Source organism: Capsicum annuum, chromosome 9 (genome assembly GCF_002878395.1).
Source record: "Capsicum annuum cultivar UCD-10X-F1 chromosome 9, UCD10Xv1.1, whole genome shotgun sequence".
NCBI classification, from domain to species: Eukaryota; Viridiplantae; Streptophyta; class Magnoliopsida; order Solanales; family Solanaceae; genus Capsicum; species Capsicum annuum.
In genome coordinates, this window is record NC_061119.1 from 119,918,759 (window position 1) to 119,923,653 (window position 4,895).

Below are 4,895 nucleotides of genomic sequence, written 5' to 3' on the forward strand. Positions count from 1 at the left end.
ATTTGGAAGAGGAAAGTGAAAATGTATTACCTCTAAGTAAAGATTATGAGGACGAAGAGGAAGAGGATGAACAACCTCTAATTTTTAAAATAAAAAAGAAGAAGGATGGTAAAAGAAAAGGAAAAATAATGGACACAAGTGTAGTACAAGGCACTAGAACCTATTCCACTAGAGGATATGAATACAAACTGCTAGTAGATGCCATGAAGAAAAGTAAGACGGCTACTACCAAACTAAGATAACTCAAAAAGCCTATCATTGTAGAGGAAGCAAATGTTGAAGTAGTAGAGGTTGGAGAAGATGAAGATCCTGATGTTGACATTGTTATTGTATCTAAGAAGGAAATCCAGAAGTTCTTGTTGATGAGAGGACCAGGTCCTCTGATCCTAAGTCTGGGTGTCATGGTCCAAACAAAAAGAAATACATTGCTATGAAAAGGAAAAAAATCTTTAGGGAAATTAGTCCCAAGAAAAGAAAAATTGATGAAAAGGAAGAGCCAAGTAATGAGAATAAGAGAGTAAGAAAATAAAAATATGTCCAAAAGAAGGAAGGATTGAAAGGCTGTAGACACAAAAAGTGTTGTCAAGAAGAATGTTTTATTCCAAAATCTATCCATAAACTAGGATGGTGGAATATGTCAGGAATCAAGGTTGGTTGCATTTATTCAAGGAAGCAGCACTAGTCGTGTTTGAAAATGAAGTAAGAGAATTTTATATTTCAATAGATTTCTCAGAAGATGGGTTGACTTTATCTGCACTGGTGCAAGGAAAAGAAATATCACTTTATCAAGAAACTTTGGGAGGAATTCTGGATATGCCTGTTATAGGGGTGAAGATAATTGTGAAGCAACAACCCATAATTGAATTCATGATTGAAGCTTAAGAATAGGTAGGCCCTCAATTTCTACAGTAAGGAAGAAGTTTCTAAAGAGTGAGTTACAGTTGGTTTTTGAGTTTATTATTAAGGTCCTGCTGCCAAGATTAGAGAAAAGAACAATTGTTTCTGGCATTGACCTATTCTCAGTGAATGCCTGAGTAAGTTTGAGTTAGTAAGTTTACCTGTTCTAATGATAGAACATATAAACAAGGTGGTCCAAAAAAGGAAAAAGGCATGGGATGCCTTATGGTTATTTGCTGAACAAAGACCTTAATCATTTTGGAGTGATTAGGACTCAAGAAACACAAGGGACAATTAAACAACTGGTCAGTTAACCACACAAGTGGAAAATGGGTGTATTGAAGGAAAAGTGGAGACTGTATCCTAAGTGTCAGAACTACTGTATCTAGGAGAGTCTTAAACCAAAAATTTAGGTTCCATTCTCTAGGACGGTCCTACTAATCACATTATTTAAGAGGGTCCTATTAATCCTATTTCTAAGAGGTTCCTAATAATTCTATTTCTAGGAGGGTCCTGATAATTCCATTTCTAAGAGTCCTAAACATGACATTAAAAGCCCTATTTTCAAGGAGCGTCTTGGTTATCCTATTCTCCAAGAGGGTGCTGAATGGAAAATAAAGACTATTTTCCTAGATGGTCCTGAGTAGAAAGTAAAGTCTAATTTTCGAAGAGGTTCCTGAACATAAAAAAATGTAATACCCCAGGTTTTTGGACACTAAAATTTCTGGAGTACTGACAAACACTGTCATGGCTACAACTCAGGTTATGAGTCATTATCACTTATCATGAGTCATTAGGTAAGACTCGTTGTCTCATCCATGAAGTTCATCCAGGAGCCTTTCTTGGTTATGACTCCTCATCATGAGTCGTTAGGTTAGGTCATGAGTCGTGATGAGTGACACTTGATGATAAAAGTGAGGGGTCAGAGATTTGACCCTCAGGTAACGATTCTAGTAATGACTTATGGCCATACCTCACGAGTCGTTACCTGAGTCGTAATGACTGAGCCCAAATTTCCTATATATTTTAATTAAGGCTATTTTGATCTTTTCATCCCTTCACACATTCTTTCATAACTTAAAAACACTCAAATATCCTATTTACCTTCAGTTAATAAAATCAAACTTTCTCTCTCCATCTTAAACTCCCAAAGCAAGAGAAAAGTAGGGTTCATAAGGATTTCATCCTTAAAACTTCAAACTTTGGTTTTTCTTTCTATTCTTTGGTATTTAAGACATGTCTCTCATCCCTAACTTAAACTTTATACTATGGGATATGTTTTAATCATTGTTTATGTGATTTAGTTATTGGTTTTGAAATTGGATTAAGGGTTTTAAGTATTATCACTTGAATTATACTTCCCATTGTTTGAATGTATCGAGTATACTTAAATTAGATGATTTATGGGACTGAAGGTGGTGCCTTTTCATGAAACTTGTAATGCGGAACATGGGTGATCTGAGGTGATTTTATACACTTTTGATTCATTATTCTAGCTTGTTTCGCCTTGTTTTGAGAGCAATTTGGGTGCTTAACGTGTTCATATTGATATAAATAAGCATTTAAGTGTCCAAGTGTGTGATTACAATGTTCAAAGTATTTTTCAAACAAGTTTGTGCTTAATTGAGTAAGTTAGAGTTCAACTCGAAAAACTAGTTTTACTAGCTTGAGTTAGGTGTGTGTCTAATTGATTTCGGGGGATTTTAATGTGTTTAATTTGTTCCAAATTTTTTTAATGTGTAATTATGAGTGTAATAACTTGTTTGTAATGTTCAAAGTTCAATTTGATTAAGTCAAGAGTCGGAATAATGAGTGGAAGATCATTGCGAATTTGCTTTATCCTAACTCTTGTTTTGATTTGTTATTGAGAATATTTTGTTGTTTTATTTTTTAATAAGTGGTGTATGATATTGTAGGAGGTTTCGTGAGGTGAATACGATGATATCTAGATGATAAAAGTGTCAAAAATTCATCAGAAATACACTATAAAAGGCATGGACAAAGAATAGAACGTTCCACACTTAACTAAATTTTTGAATGTAAATTTTAGTGAGACGACGCGAAGTTAACGCGTCACATCGATGTGCCAACGCACTGAGCAATGCGTCGCGTTCATAAAATTACACTGTCAATTGATCTCACCGACATAGCTGGCACGCAACATCTTATTTCAATTCAATTTGGCGCACAAAGAAAAAGGAAGTTGGTGGGGAATCTTTCCTAATACCTCACAAGTGAGGATAAAACAAATACTCCCTCCGTCCCAAATTATATATAGCCATTAGTACAGATGCGATATTTAAAAAATAAGCATTGACTTTATTAAAGTTACAAAATTACCTTTCTTAAAGAAATGAGTAATAATATTTAAAATCAAGTGGGACTACTTTTAAAGGAAACACAAATAAAAAAAAGAGTAATAGTATTTAAAATCAAGTGGGACCACTAAGAGTAAAGTTGTAATTGTGTCTTTAAAAACTTATCAAATAAGAAAAGACGACATTCTTTTTGAGACAGATCAAAAAAAATGGCGACACATAATTTGAGACAGAGGAAGAATATAGTATTTGAAATATGAAAAGTACAACTGGTACCAATTTTGTCATCCTTGGTCAACTTCGATTCTTTTTTGGGGAGACAGTATAAAAGGACACGTACAGTGTACAAGACGGCTTGGACTGTTTTTGGAGAAAATTGCGGAGACGACTACACGGTGTTTTAATTTTATTTTTAGTCTTTAATTTTCATATCAGGTATTCAATAATTTGATCCTGGTTATGAATATTAGTGGCTAAAAACCTTCCTTCTGGGGTTAAAGTAAAGAACATGATTACTATAGTTTTGGATTAATTTCGATTAAATTTTTTCTTATCATATGTGGTTGTTTATTTATTCTTATTTTAATTATTTAAAGAATTCGCGACCTTTAAAATACATATATTGTCAATATTTTGATCTCGGGAGAAGGAATAAGGAGATAGAACATGGGAATAAACAAAGTTTGAGTTTTTATTCTTTTATAAAATAAAGAATTAAATTTAGCGTTTAGGACAAGGATGTACTTATATGTCTTACTTGATTTATACGTAGGATGATAACTTTAATTAACTTAATTGGATTATTACATCCCCGCTCAATGATGTAGTTGTAATGTCTAAATTTGATAAAAGATTAAAGGTTGGGACACCATAATCATGCAATTAACCCTACGAATCAACAACCAAAATAAGCAAGTTAACAAAGGAGATTCAAAAACATAGTATGATTGTTCGAAGTGCTTTAATCCTGGGATTTTCTCCATTGATTGTCCTAAGACTTTTATTTTTATGCATTATTTATTTTATTTTTAATTTACAAAATTACAAACTCTCTTCTTGTTTATTTTTTCTCAATTAGTTAGACTAGAATTAGATAGGCAGCGAACACAAGTCCCTCAGAGATTGATACTTGGGCTTACTTTAAGCCACTATATTACTTGACAAGACCACGTACACTTGCATGTGCACTTGGGCGCTGTCAAGTTTTTGGCGCCGTTGCCGGAGACTTGTAACTAGGAAACTATCTTATTTTTAGTTTTTCCATATTGAGTTGTAAATAGTTTTTATTTAGTTTATTTTTATTTTCTTTTATTTCTCTTTTTATCACACTTCTTGAGATGTCAGTCTTGAATAGATAGTTTTCGAAGGATGATGATTCTTGTCATTTTTGTGGAGGACCTCACCATGAGGCTTTTTGTCCAGATTTTGATCCAATCATTTGGAGGGGACCTGCTTGTTTGCGACCTACGCAGTAGATCAAAATTTGGTGTGTGGTTTGTGAAAATATGTATCACTCTACAGATATGTGTACTTTTAATCCTGATTCAGTCATGTTTGCGGGTAATTCTCAAAAGACAACCATGGAGGTTGAGGAGTTACCACTGCTACCATGTCTACAGTGGCTAAGCAAAGAAATATATTAGGAGGATATTAGCCAATGTGTAGAGCAAACACAAGAAT